The sequence below is a fragment of the Anas acuta genome, chromosome 4 (assembly GCF_963932015.1).
Source record: "Anas acuta chromosome 4, bAnaAcu1.1, whole genome shotgun sequence".
Classification (NCBI taxonomy): domain Eukaryota; kingdom Metazoa; phylum Chordata; class Aves; order Anseriformes; family Anatidae; genus Anas; species Anas acuta.
In genome coordinates, this window is record NC_088982.1 from 42,835,753 (window position 1) to 42,850,188 (window position 14,436).

Below are 14,436 nucleotides of genomic sequence, written 5' to 3' on the forward strand. Positions count from 1 at the left end.
CGCAGGGTCCGCGCCGCACTCACCTCCTCTACGACATGGTGGCACGGCGGGAGGAGGCACGGCCCCCGGCTACTGCCAGCGAACCATCCGGCAGCGAGCCTGCACCGGCACCGATGACAGAAAGAAAAAAAAAAAAAAAAAAAGGGGGAAAAAAAAAAAAAAGAGGGAGGGGGGAGAAAAAAAAAAAAAAGTGTGCGGAGGAAATGGTGGGAGCGGGGCTGCGGCAGGCGGCGGGGTGCCCTCGGAGCGGCTGGGCTCGGCTGGGCGGACAGCTCCCACCATGGACGCCTAGGTGGGTGGGTGTTCCCGCGGGTCACACCCTCGCCCGCCGGCGGAGGGGAGCGGGGGGTGGATCCTCCAGGAGCGGGGAACGGGGGCGGGGGGTTCGAGGGAAAAAAAAAAAAAAAAAAGTGGTGGTGGGGAGACGGGGGAGGGAGAGAGACACCCTCTAAGAAAAAATTTAAAAAGCCACGGGAGGGGAAAAAAAAAAAAAAGCCAAACTTATGTCATTCCAGGTAAAACTCCCATCTGCGCCACCAAGGAAGAGGAGGGAGGAGAGTGGCGAGGGTGTAAACTTTTTCCTCCCCCCCCCCTTTCCCCGGTGCTGCCCGGCCCCTCGCAGCGCCCGGCGGCCGCGCCGCCCCCTCCCGCGCCGCCCGGCCGGCCCGGCGGCTCCCGGCGGCTCTCGGCGGCTCCCGGCGGCTCCCGGCGGCTCCCGGCGGAGCGGCGCCGCGGGGTTTCTCACGCACCGAGCCCGCCGCCGCCGCCGCCGCCGCGGTTCCTGGTTCGCGGAGCCGGCGGAGGAAGGGAAGGAGGGCGGGCGGCGGGGAGGCAGGGCGGGCGGCGGGGGAGGAGGAGTGTCTCCCCGCGCCCTTCCCCCGGCCGAGCGGCTCTCCCGGCCCCGGAGGCGGCGGCGGCGGCGGAGGAGCCCCCCCGCGCCCGCCGAGCTCGGTCCCCCCCCCCCTCCCCTCCGCCGGGCTGCCGGCAAACGCGGGGACCCCCCCTTTTCCTTGTCCCCCCCCTAGCGGCGTGCCCTCGGGGTCAGCAGCGAATCCGTCCCCGATTTCGTCAAAAAATGTTAAAAATGCGCACGTAAAAAAAAAAAAAAAAAACACGTTTCCCCGTTAATAAAAAAAAAAAATAAAAGTAAAAAAGTAAAAATAAAAAGCGCTAACATCGATACGGGTTCGTCAATTAATATTTCGCTGGTGGCTACGCTGCCTGAATGCCGATTATTTTGGAGTTGGGGGCTTTAAATGTCTCTTCGTTGAAGCATCTTTAAAAAAAAAAAAAAAGTGAAGCGTCGGAGGGAGGGCAAGTTGGCCGTGTTTTAATGCCCTCGGTGAAGTGTTTAAACATGCAAAAGGACCGCTCGCGGAGAGGGATCGCTACCTGTGCCAAAGCCTCGGTAGGACCGGGGCCTTAAAAAAGGCGATTATTTTATCAGCTGTTGTTTGCATCCGTCAAAGTTTGTGGGTAACTTGATAAATGTTAAATGGGGAAGCATAAAGTGCTGCTAAGGCCAGAGTTCGAGATAACGGCGCATTCAGTAGCTTAATTTCACAATTAGTTTGCTATATTATTGGAAGCAAATCATATTTCACTGTGCCTACACTAGCGCTCTATTTTTAGCCAGAATGTAGCTAAAAAGGAGGAACCTACCGAGACGTATTATAACACAGAATGCGAGCAATTCTCTTCTCTCTCCTTTTACTCCTTTCGTGTCATACAGCTGCTCTGGAACACAGATCATTTATTAATCCGGCAGAGCTGCCTCCGGTGGCGTGGAAGCTGCAGTCCCAGGGCAGAGGAAAGTTCCCTGCAACTCCGCACAAAGCAAATCCCAGGGGTGCCGAAAGCACCCGAGCACCTCGACTGCTCTGAGAGCTGCCGTGCTGAGCACAATTACCTTATGGCAATTTATACGAGCGGGGTGTTTGCCTGATGGGTTGCGCTTCTTTTGTCTTACTCTTCCTGCTATTCATGTGTGTTTGATTTATTTATTTTTCTTTTTTTCAGGGCAAAGGTGTAAATGAAAAAGGCATCTGAAATGCTTGGAGGCAGTCTCAGCCTTAGCGTGGCACGATTATTATTATTGCTGATGAGCAGAAAGGAGAGAGAAAATAAAGTTGAGGGAATATATCCAATATACCAAATGTTTGATTTTTTTTTTTTTTCCCATTGTGTTACACCCAGAGATGGCTGCTGGAAGGATAAAGCACCCTTCCCAGCACATGCAAGATGCTCACAGATTTTCCACAAATTCAGTAGAAACCTCATTTGTTTTCTGCTTGTGGTTCACAGGAGCACTTAGCTTTTTAGTGGTTGACACTAGATCTATTTTTAGCAGCATTTTAACAGCTGTCACTAACAACTAAGATCTCATCTTGAACGGGGAAGGGAGATTATCTGTTTTATTTAAAAAATCAAACTACATAATTGTCAGATTATAAAATGCAATTTGGATCTCTATCTGACAAGAGAAAAGGCTATCTTTTCTCATTGTGCCAATTCCATTAAAAAAAAAAAAAAAAGACCTACACTGGGCTTGATAAAATAACACAGGGAATCTGCAAGGTTTGGAAATAATGCTGTTTAAGCACATACAAATCTATATGTATATATATATATATATATAACGTGTTTCGAATTCTGCTCAGAGTGGTCCCCTTACTGCCTTCTGCAGCTGTGTCGTGATGGGGGAAATGCAGAGAGTTTCAGTCGTGGTTTTCCAAGTAGGTCAAGAGGAGCAGCGTGGACACCTCCGACGAGCAATTCTCTTCCCTCGCCTTGTATTTTAGACGAGGTTAACTCATGTCAGACACGTGGCACTGAAAGCAGCAGACAGACAAGTGTAAGCCACTCTGTAGCAGATGTCATCTCTGCTCCTAAAGATAGTGGCAAATTTGCTGTGGATAATGCATTACTAAACAAGATAAGGCTGAAGCTCGGCGAGTGTCAAATCTTACCTCCTCCCAAGCTGGGGAAAGGGAGTGAATTTGTATCAGGGGCTGCAGGAGCAGCGGTGCGGAGTAAAAGCAGCCTACTGTACTGTCTCGCTTAGAGGTCATGTGCCCTATTTTGAGAACTGAACCAAAGCGGATGAAGTTTTGAGTCGCTTCCAACTAAGGCAGCTGGGCATTTCCCACTGTGCTCCAGCTCCAGCCTCGGAAAGCAGGCGACCACATGGGCAAATATCTAAGTCCTTTAACTGGTGTTACGCACTGGAGATTTACATTTTATGCCATTTGCCTCGCGTGCTTTTGATTACTATAGCTGACTGGAAGTTAACGTTCTGGGAAGCCTGCTGCTAACTTGGGGAAACGGTGGGCATAACAGGGCAGGGATTACTTTCACTATTCAACAGGTGCGAGTTTTCTGAGACAGGAACCTGCAGCCTGCCCTAACCCACCAGTTAATGGCATCCCACCTTTCTGAGCAAAAGTCTTGAGAATGCTTTACAAGCCCTGGGAAAATGTAAGTAAATGTGTTTTCTGTATGGCATGCTCATGTTCTCCCAGACATCAATATTTTTTCTGTTTGGACTAATCTTGAACAATTTTATTTTCTAATTATAGTTAAGCCTTTCAGCTGAGCAACAGAATATTTTCCCTTTTAACCTGGATTCTTTCTTTCCTTTCCTTTCCTTTTTTTTTTTTTTTTTTTTTTTTCTCCTCTCTCTCTCTCTTTTTTTTTTTTTTTTTTTTCTTTTTAATGCTTCTTAATGGCCCATGTTATAACCGTGGTTGAACCACATCTAAGTATAGTACAATTGCATTTCTAATGCATATTGGCTTTAGCAACCACTTGCTTGTGTAAAGGGCCAAGACATGCATTTGAAAGCACAGATTTCCAATACGTTTAAAATCACAGTTTTTATTGATGATCAGCACTGATAGTTTCATCTGGTTCAAAATGAAAATGTCTCACAAGGAATTATATGTCTTGAATCATGGGTCTCGTTGACAATGGTAGGGTAAATGAAGCACAGGTAATAACATGCAGGCAGGAATTTATATTTTTTGTAGGTTTAACATTGCTGTATCTATTTACATTGTTTATATTCATCTTCTAGCTTGTTTACTACCTGCACTATTGTTTGAAACTACAACCTGTAAAAAGCAGCACACTAGAAACATTGTCACTGCCATAGAACTCAGACTTACTTTCAATATTAATGAATTCCAGCAATAAAAGGTAGTGGCAGCTAATTGTATCTTAGTATTTATCTACTACCTACTGGCATTCGTACAGTATCAAATGGTAACTCATACCGTAATCTGATTAAAATTTTGTAGTAACCATAATAGTACTGCACCTATGCCAAAAATCCAGACATTGTGTTTAACAGCAGTAAAAATAAGAGAGCACAGAACACCCTCCAGCACTTAATAAACATATCAAATGCAAATTGGAGGAAATTATTTAATCACTCTATAGGCTAGTTAATTTTGATGATTATTCACAGTTCTTGTAGAAATACTTACCGAGGAACAAGTTAGTACCAAAATTGTCATGACATCAAGGTCGTAAGTAGAATTTGAAACTTGCTGTATGGAGGAAATTACCTTCTTGATTAAATGAAGATGCAGCTTTAAATTTCTGATAGCAAAAGGAGAATCCTTCTGCAATTTTCCAGATTCTTCCAGAATCCTGAAATTACCTGCTCTCAGATGTTATGCAGTAAAGGACAGTTTGGTATTTATCTGCATGATCATGTTCACTTTGAGACTTAAAAGATGTTTACTTTCTAAATTCTTTAAAATCTTAAAATATTAAAAATCTAAAAATTTCCTGGAAAGGAGAGATTTCTGATGGGCCCTCCCTGACACGTACAGCGAGGAGAGCGATGCAATGAAGCTGTGTTCTAAGAAAGTCTCCTGACTCTGAAGACGGAGGTCATACCAGGATTTGTTTGGCCTAGACTAAGTCTCTGGTAACCCAAAGTAATGCATTGCAAAATTTTCCCACTGTGCCCTCTGATACTCAGCCCACAAGCCAGGACAGGGTTTCAGTATGACAAAAATTTTGACATGTTTGATGGGTTGGTCTCTGGTAGTCCCAAACATATGCAAATAAACCAAATGATTCACTCACCCATGACAGTAGGTATCCTTTCCAACCCAGCTGCATGACTATGGTTTATTCTCTTTTGTGCAAGTTCGATGGTCACCCAGAGTGGTTTCAAAAAACGATGCTGTCGGTGTATCCATGTTTGTACAATCCTGGCTCCTGCAGCACCCGATCACCGTGCAAATGTATTTCTCCCAAGTTTCAGAGAGAAGCGGAACATCGTTCCCCTTCCATATGCAGGGAGTGGAGTAACAAAGGATTTATCTGAGGTCACCTCAGGAGGCAATGACAAAGCCTGGTGCTTCCCAAATCCCAGCTCCCTGCTTTTCATTGCAGGACCAGATTTCCTTTTCAGCAATTGCCTTCCCAACCTTGCTACATGAGCACTAATGATGTATGGTTAAAACACATTTGGTTGTTGTCTGGGGAAGGCAAACATACCATGGTCTGTTTGAATGCATTCATTATCAAAATGAATTTAGAAAACCTACATTGTCAGGGCTTCTTGCTGTACAGATTAGCAGCAGCCCCTGAAGATTGACATTACCTTGCCTGCTTGAGCCTGGTCAGAAGAGGCACATTCCACGAATGTGCAGGAATTTCTGGCATGAATTCTTGTACATGCACATTTACATTTTGGCTTCTGCGCATGCTGTTCTTGTGCTTGCCACTTTGAACTCTGCTTTTCGTGAGTAATTCCAACAACAAAATTCAGTCCCTCATATATACATGGAAAGCAAACAGAAAAGAGGCAGGAAAGGGGCCAAATTGAAGCAATTTAAAATGTTTTTCTTTATTTATTTATTTTGCATTACGTATGCAGCTCTGGCTAGACAGTCACAAAGCAGAAATTATGTATCCCTCTCAAGACTTCTAAAGGAAGATCAGCCAGGACTCAAAGGAAATCTTGTTTATTTAGGAGTCGAAGTTGGTCCAGGGCAGGAATGGTGGAGAGTTTAGCAAACCAGTACTGCTCTTCCAGCATGTTTCAGTTTTGTTCTCTATGCTTGACTTAAAATTTGAAGAACTGAGCCAATCTGAAATAATTTGTGTTAGACATCTGTGCATAAGACATGGCTACTTCTAAATGTAAGATTAGGTACTGATTTTTTCATGTACTTTCTTTGGTTCTCTTCCAGGCAAAGGACAGCTTTCATCATGATACTCGTCCTGCAGATGAGCTTCACTTTTCAAGTCCTGAGCATTGCTCTTTTCAGTAAGAGGAATGTGTAAAAATAATGAAAGGAAGCACAGGAATATTTAAGGAACTGAGATACTGAGCTGGACTGCAGCATTTACGATACTTTTATATAATCTTAACAATAGTGATTGTAACATGATTTACATCATTAAAACAGAAAGGAGTAGGCTTTTTTTTTTTTTTTTTTTTTTTTTTTTTTTTTTTTTTTTTTATGGGAGTCATCAAAAATGAATAAATGAACTAGTCATTTCTATGTCAAAGCCTATACTGAAGGGTGCCTGGTTCCAAGCAGGTGCTTCCTTGTAAACCCAGTGTGGAGAGTAAATCAGTCCCTGGGACTGTCGCTCCTTGTTGATCATCAGTGGGCGTAGATGCAGTAGATGTAAAGGTCTATGACTCACTGAGCTTTCTGAGGTGAAACCAGAAAGGAGCAGATAATTGCACCATTATGAAAAGAATTATCACAGTTTGATTACAGAAGAAAATCCTCTAATGGTGCCATGCCTCTTGGGAACTTGAATAGGCAATGGGACCAAAAGTGAGGAGTTTATGTCAAGGAATTGCAAAGTGTCCCCTTTAACTGATCCATTTTAATCAAATGTGTCAGAAAGATGATTTGCAGGGCTGAAGATGCAGTGGGTCAAAACAGCCTAAGGCACTTTGCCTTGCCAATTCTGATTAAAATAAAGAAGAAGACAGATCCGAGAGATAAAGTGACAGAGGCAAGATATTTCTGAATCCACAAATTACTGGAATACTTCCTAAAAGAGATTATGTGACCTCCCGTCTTCTTACATATGAAAAAGATACTGAGTTCAAAATTACCCCATCTAGTTTGATAATCTGTAAAATGAAAATTGAGAAGGAGGGCTTACAGGTAATTCAGGTATTGATTGATATGAGAACTTAAGTACTTAGAGTGGTATGGAGAAAGCATTTCCTTTTAAGGGACACTAAAAATTCATTTGCTGTTAAATAACCCAGAAAACATATATATAAAATGTAGTAAGTATGTGGGCAATTGAGAATTAAAAGCAGCTGTGGTATAAAACAATGGCCATCTATGACCTTTATAAAGTGCGTGAAACTTGGCAGGATAGGTTTCATGCTGATAATGACATTATAAGGTGACTACAATTTATACTGTAGAGGTAAAATGGAGAAGGCAATGGATGCAGTCATGGAGAACAATGGTATCACTTCGTTGACAGCAGTAAGGTGCAGAGGGACACTCATCCATCCATCTCAGCTGCATCAAAGACTCGAAGCATGCGAATGAAAGCCTGTCATTTTCTCTTTCTGTTTCAGCCTTCATGGTGGTTTTAGTGAGGCCACTACTGAGTACTGACTAAGGTAGGCAACAGTACTTGGGGGAGGCACTGCAAGTCTTGGGGAAATGGACCAATGAAATTGGGAGCTTGGAGCACTCCCTCAGGAGGGAGAAACTGAGTTTGTTTAAAAAGAAATTGGTGTGGGGGGACTCAGCAACCTGGCCAGGAGAGCAGGGAGGTGTCTCTAGTCTCCAGCTGGCCCCTCTCCCTGTGAGGCCCCTTCATCTGCAGCAGATAGAGAGTCAGTGGTGAGACTCAGTTCTAGGGAGACAGAGGGCTGAGAACAGTAGTAGTGTATAAATAGGATAGAAATGGAACTGGATAAAAAAGGAAACAGAAATGTGTTTCATTTGAAGTATCTTCTTCAATTTCCCTGTAGCTAGTTTGGGTTCTTGGCTTCAGGGGTATGGTTTAGTGGGCAGAGACTGTTAGAAGTCTTTGAATTTTGCCTTAGAAATTGTTACAGGGGGGCAATCATTCACAACTCTGATACTGAAATATATTTCAATGAAGTTGGGAAAGGGCTGGCAAAGATGGATTGATCCCCATGTGGAAAGGTGAAGTGATATGGTACACATGAAGAGAGAGGAAATTGTTTCTTGTCAGGTATCTTCATAGCCAGGATTGAGGCCCTCCCAAATTATGTCCCAGTGACATTGGTAAGAAATAAGATATTAAACTATTGTTGTGGGCCATTCAGGAGAGCTGTTCAGAGAAACCTTTGTTTGAAGTGACAGATAAAACAGTCCATCAAAAACAGAGAAACATATCTCCTCCATCCTCCTTTTCCTCTGCTTCCCCAGCTCCCTGCACCTCTGTGAAATCTAAAAGGAAGAGGGAGGCTGCAGACACACATGTTACAAATCTTATCCAAAGATCATCAGTAAATGACAGTGTATGCCTTCAAGTGTGTTCAGTGGTTATTCCTTGTTTGATGCAGCAGTGGCCACATAATTATGTTGCTTCAGGGTTTGCTAGAATGTAATATTAAATCTGATTCCAGTTATTGCTGTGTATCCCTGCTATTTTTACTTGTTGGACTTAAAGTTAATAATACTTTCACATTATCCTTGGTTCAGGTGAATGGATATCTTCTCTTCAGAGACAACAGGCTTTCCTTGAGAGAAAAAACGGGAGATTTGTCCCATAGCTAATGCCTGTATATCGAAATGGGCACTGTTCAAAGTGTTGCACATCACAGGAAAATGCTTAATACCATAAAGACATTGATAAATCAGTCAAAGACACAGTGGAAGTTACTGTACAGCAACAGCGCAGGGTCACAGAACGCCTCAGTTTGTGCACAGATCCCATTGGGGTGCCTCATGCTGTCAGGACTGTAGACACATCTGGAAACAAGAAGCTTCATTTTATTAGGATGGTAATGAAATGAAGGAACACACTGCAAATGTGAATCTGAGCAGGCTGACAGGCTTTTGGTTGGACTTGAAGTTTTAACAAAGCATTAGGTAAATCCCACAGCTCTGATGGTTTTGGGGTGCATTATGAGGACAGGCAGTGACCCATAAAAACGTGTGGCCCAGAGAACTGGAAGATACCTCTCCTCTGACTTTTCCCCTCAACATCAGCGTTAGTCAGCTGACACCATAATTTCTGTGAGTGATGGGTAGCAGTAGGGATAGTGGCATTGTTGGTACCCAGCTGTGATTTGGGATGATGTACTTCGGGGTCTCTCATTGTTTACCTGCAGAGACCAACAAGTGATTTTGTGATCAGTGACATGACAGCTAAGCCCTGTCATCTAGAGAAATGCAGCCAAAAGCTATGGTCTCAGGAGGAGGGCTACCGTGGGCTTAGCCTCTCACTAAACACCAAGTGGTAAGGCAGTGTCTCTGGCACAGTGTGCATGAGCTTCACTCATCCTTCAGATTGCCATCAGCTCTGTGCCTTTTGTTGCAGACAGGCAGCGTTTCCTGCCTGGTGCAGGGGATTTCTGCTGAGGAAACTCTTAGGCAGATGATGTGCATGCATCTTCTTTGGGAATGTCCCCTGATGTGAGCTTCTCAAGTCTGAACAGTCACAAAGCTTACCCTGTCCCAGTGCTTGGCAGCCTTTCCTTGTGGTTTTCTGTTTTGTCTTTAACAACACGGTCAACCGAAGCTGCATGGCCCTTGCAAGCCATGTGTAAATATATATTCTTTGTGCACAGCTGTGTTATAGCCACTGTAAAAGCAAGTAAAACAAGTTGGAGTACATACATCACAGATATGCGTATTAACTTATTTTACAGGTATGTTAACTCAGGAGGTACCATACTTTTGGTCCCTTACCTGGGATAGGTTAGATAGAGATAGAGTTAGATAGATAGGTGAGATAGGTTAGCTGCCTCTGCACTGCTCGTTATCGTGCAATGCACACATGCAAAGTTTGTTATCTTCCTTGTAAAGATAGTCTGTAAAGACCGAGAAGAAAAGAAAAATTGAGCAGACTTCTGTCTGTTGCAGTGCAGGGGAGGAAACATTTTTAAGCCAGATGGTAATATAGATGGAAGAGCTGACCTGAGGCTGGGTAATGCATGCTGTTTCTAAAATCAAGACAAAGTTCCCCAAAAGAAGCCAAACAAGCACGTAGAAATCATCCGGGTTTTCCCACAGACTTGAAACTGATGTAGGTGAATAGGGGAAATAAGTTGGCTGAGGAGATAAATAATGACTTGGTAAGAGCTTCAGATTGCAAGAAAGAGGAATCTTACAAAATTCAAAACCCAAGATCCTGAAGATATATATTGACTGAAATACACTAATTTTTTAGGGTTGTGCGGCTGATCAGCAAGCACACAACCCCACATACATAGCCAAGCAGATGATAAACATCTAAACATGGCAAGATGCTTACTTTACTCTCTCTCTCTATGTGTACAAATTCTTGATAAGTTTATGTAGTACTGTGAACCCACAGAGATGAATGTGGGGACAGAACAGACAGAGATTAACAAAAAAAAAAAATTCCTTTGGGTCCAGTATTACAGCAGGTGTGGTAGTACTTTGGCATGTCTTAGGACAGATTAACAATAAAAAAATATTATTTTGATTAATAATAAATTTTACTGTTCTGCCACTGACATTAGCTTTTATTTTGTTACACATCATTCCATGTTTGATAAAGGCTTAATAAATCTGTATGTATACAATACTAAATGCTACGTTTTTAATAGTTTGAGTGATACATTTACTCAATGTACCCTCTTAAAAAAAGTATTTGTTTATTTGAGAGACAGCTTCAATAGCATGTGGCAGATTATTTTAATGAAACAAAGTGAGATAGATATCTTGAGAGCAAGATTAAATATCTTTAAGACGGTGCTTGTATCCTAACCCTTTGTGTATGATTTTAAATTTTGAAGAGGTGAGATAAATAAATGAGAATCACTGACTATGATTCCCTGGTTCACTTGGGTTCGGGAAGGGAAAGACTGCTTGAAATATGTATGGTGAAGCTGGATTCTTCATAAGATAAGGTAGAAGAGATTAGTCAGTGAGCCCAAGAAAACAGTCTTTATGAAGGAGACAACCAAGAGGCTGCAGGTGATGTAAACAGATTATATTTCTTGGAGATTAAAGTGAGCTTTTTGACATTTGAGAGACCCTAATAAAAACTGGACTGTGCTTACTGTTGTCTGTCGATGATATTGGTTACTCAGCTGTTTACTTGTAAAAGGAATTCTTAGTGGTCAAATGATGCGGTTTTAGGAAAGGGACTGACCTCTGCAGGAGGGGGGTGAGTACACTTATAAATCATACCAAATGTGATTGAAACTCTCCCACAGGCAAGACAGAAAATCAAATTAAAGCAAATATTGTATTAAAGGAGTTTCAGTGGATGCCTTGGAGAGCTCTGATTTTCATGTAAATGCTCATTTAGACTGAGGTTTACTGCCTCCTCACAATAATGGAAAAGAAAAGAAAAGCATATTTAATTGGAAAGGGAGGGAATGCCAAGGAAATAGATGAATTGCAATTCACTTTCTGGATTTTGCCTCCAGATCTTGTGGCTATGATAGCTTGCCGTCTTAAACCATACAAAGGAAAACAGTAATTGAACTTCTGTCCGTATAATTTGGGAAATCTTGCTTTTTTCTTTATCACATCTTTTAGATTATTGCAGCTTCAGATAATTTCCCAGTCAGGTCCTTTTGCATGTCCTTGTGGGAATTGCCTAGTGATTGACAGCTTTGATCTGGAAATTGTTGCAGCTAAACTGCTACAATTCATATGGAGAGAACTGCCAAATAATTTGACAGATAGATGCCAAGAAATTACGTATCCGGATCTGTGAGCTGTCAGACAAACTTTTTAGAGGAACTGTCGTTTGAGTTTTGTTCCATAGTTATGGTGAACGCTGAGCACAGCTTCATGGAGAGCCTGTTTCTGGTGGGCTGCAAGGAGCTGACCTTGCCAGTGCTCTGCAAAAGTGGTGTCCTGGGATGGATGACGACTGCCAGCAGTAGATCCCAACAAAATGGTCATCAGAACCTATGGATTTTGTGGTCTTGGCACCAGCTACCAGGCAAATAGTTACGTGCCTGGAAGAGTGTGAAATTGACGTAAAATGTTTCCTGAAACTGGATTCTTAATAAAAAGCCTGAGAGTAAATAATTTTAAATGAGCTGAGGATGAACCTAAGAGAACGCAAATATGAAGTACTTTTGCATCTGCTTTCCTGCACCCCCACATTTACACACACACACACAAGAACCAAAAGGGAGGGTATTAAGATTTATCCTGGCAGTAAAAATCAACACAATTGCAAATGCTGTGGTATCATGTAGGCTATCAAGCAACTGAGGCTGCACATGTTCAAACTGAACTAAGTAAACATATTTTGTTTGCATTTAAGCTAATGCCTGAACACTGGAGTTAACCTCCCGATGTTACAGTCAGGGCAGGTGCAAGGTGGTTTTCCTAATCTATCAACCTGAGGCACTGACCGGGTAGTGTGAACTATTTCATTCTTAAGTATCCTTTTACATTTGACTATGTACGCAGACACTTAATGCAGTGGGGCACAGAAAATCTCATCAAGCTTAACAGAATAAACCTTAAAATGATCTTTCATCACTGCATGTTTTCATACTCTATAATGTGCAAAGTTACATGACCATGCTTTAAGTAGGCTTTAAGTTGGAGAAAGTGACCTGGAGCCCAAAGGTGGCAATGCACTAATTAGGATACACAGGAGAAATGTTAAGCGAGTAGCTGTAAAGAGGGAGGGACGGACATGTGCCACTCCGTGCAGCACTACATGACTCTTCAGCCACCAAGCCCAATCACAGGGGAGGAGGAATACATAAACAGGAAGAGAGAGCAAAGAAGTCATTTAATTGTGGGCTAGGGAAGAAAACATCTCTTGGGAGATTTATTCTGGACGGCTCGATGTCTGTGCTAGTGGGAGCAGGGAAGATGCAGCTAAGAGCTCTCTGGGTCCTGCCTGTTCTGGAGTAAGTCAGAGATGCAGACTAGCCGAAATGGTGAAATGCTGTAGCAGTGAAGGAAACTAAGCACACTCAGAAACATATTAATAATATTTCCTGCTGTTTCATCCTTCTCGTAACTTTCTAAATTACCCTTCTGTCTTGACAGCATCCCAATCTGTGGTCTGCTCATTTCTGGTCCCTCCAGCAGCAGGCTGCTGTCCCAGCCTCCATCCTTCCTGTGCCACAGTCCCTTGCCATCCCCAGCACATGGCATCATCCTCCGCTCAGTGTTTGTGTCCTGCACCAAACGCCATCCATCTGACAACAACCTCCCAGCTGTTCCCTCAGCCCAGACCTTCTTTCCCTTGGCAGCAGGGATTGGAGCATGGGTTGGCATACACCTTGCTTGTGCCCAGGTCCTGGCCTAGCACGCAGCTGCAATCCACCCCCACTAGAGACCCGAAACACACTCCCTCGCCTGCAGATTAGGCACAGCCTTTAGCAGCTCCAGAGAGTAAGGCTTCTCTGGCTTTCATTTACAGCCTGGCCACAGTCCTTGTGAGGACAGCTTATTTTCATCAAAAGGTTCATTTCCATGGGGCTGGTATCCTCGCAGATGGTATCTGTTAAAGGATAGCAAGTCTATACTGAGTGTGTTCAATTACAGTTTTTATAAGGCTCATCCTTGAACCAAATGTTGGTGGACCTGCACAGAAACTGCATAGAGAAGCTGTTCTTTGGCACAGCTTCTTGTCCTTGCTCTAAAGTTATGGGAGAGCACTAGGTTTTTCAGCAGAAAGCTTATTCCTTAGTCTGCTTCTTAGAAACACCAGAGCTAATTCAGCTGAAATTAGTATTTTAAAACAAAAATGAAGTCAAGAATCCACTTGGTGTGGAAATGTTTTATAGTTTTTCCAAATGTTATGAATAATTGGAAGTAGGATCTGCAAACTGGCTGGCAACCATACCAACACGTAAAACTACTGCTTGTGCTGATACTAATGGTGTGGGTAAGAATAACAAATCTAAATACCTCCAAATGAAAGGGTTTATGGATGTTAACTGAACAAAAAGCTGCATTTTATTATATGGAGCTTCAGAAAGTTCATGAAGTAAGTAAGCAAAATTTTCTTACCTGAGGTCCTGAGGTGCCTGATCAAGCTTTAAAGCTAGTTCTGCTGTGAGAAAGAGGTTGGACTAGATCAGCTTCCAAGGTTCCTTCCAACCAAAATTTTTCCATGGTTCATATTTTCATCATACGAATTTTCAAGTGTTTTATATTCTAGTTTTTAGTATGGTTATATTTCCAAATAATGGACTATTTTAAATGCTGCTTTTGAAGTTTTGACACACATTTTTAATCAGTGGATCTTGGTGTGGAAGGCAAAGATGAGTAA

General features: G+C 42.8%; 1 protein-coding gene and 1 long non-coding RNA gene across 2 annotated transcripts in view; one reads left to right on the forward strand and one right to left on the reverse strand.

Annotated features, from left to right (window-relative positions):
* Positions 1 to 706, reverse strand: part of NR3C2 (nuclear receptor subfamily 3 group C member 2) — a 201,622-nt gene extending 200,916 nt beyond the window's left edge. Inside the window, exon 1 of the mRNA XM_068680919.1 lies at positions 24 to 706. The gene's annotated coding sequence lies outside the window, so the exon portion shown is untranslated. The remainder of the gene's footprint in view (positions 1 to 23) is intronic.
* LOC137856046 (uncharacterized) lies at positions 181 to 11,200 on the forward strand. Its single transcript, XR_011096156.1, has 3 exons — positions 181 to 292; positions 2,687 to 3,477; positions 6,213 to 11,200. It is a non-coding gene; the product is annotated as an uncharacterized lncRNA (long non-coding RNA).
* Positions 11,201 to 14,436: the final 3,236 nt, after the last annotated feature.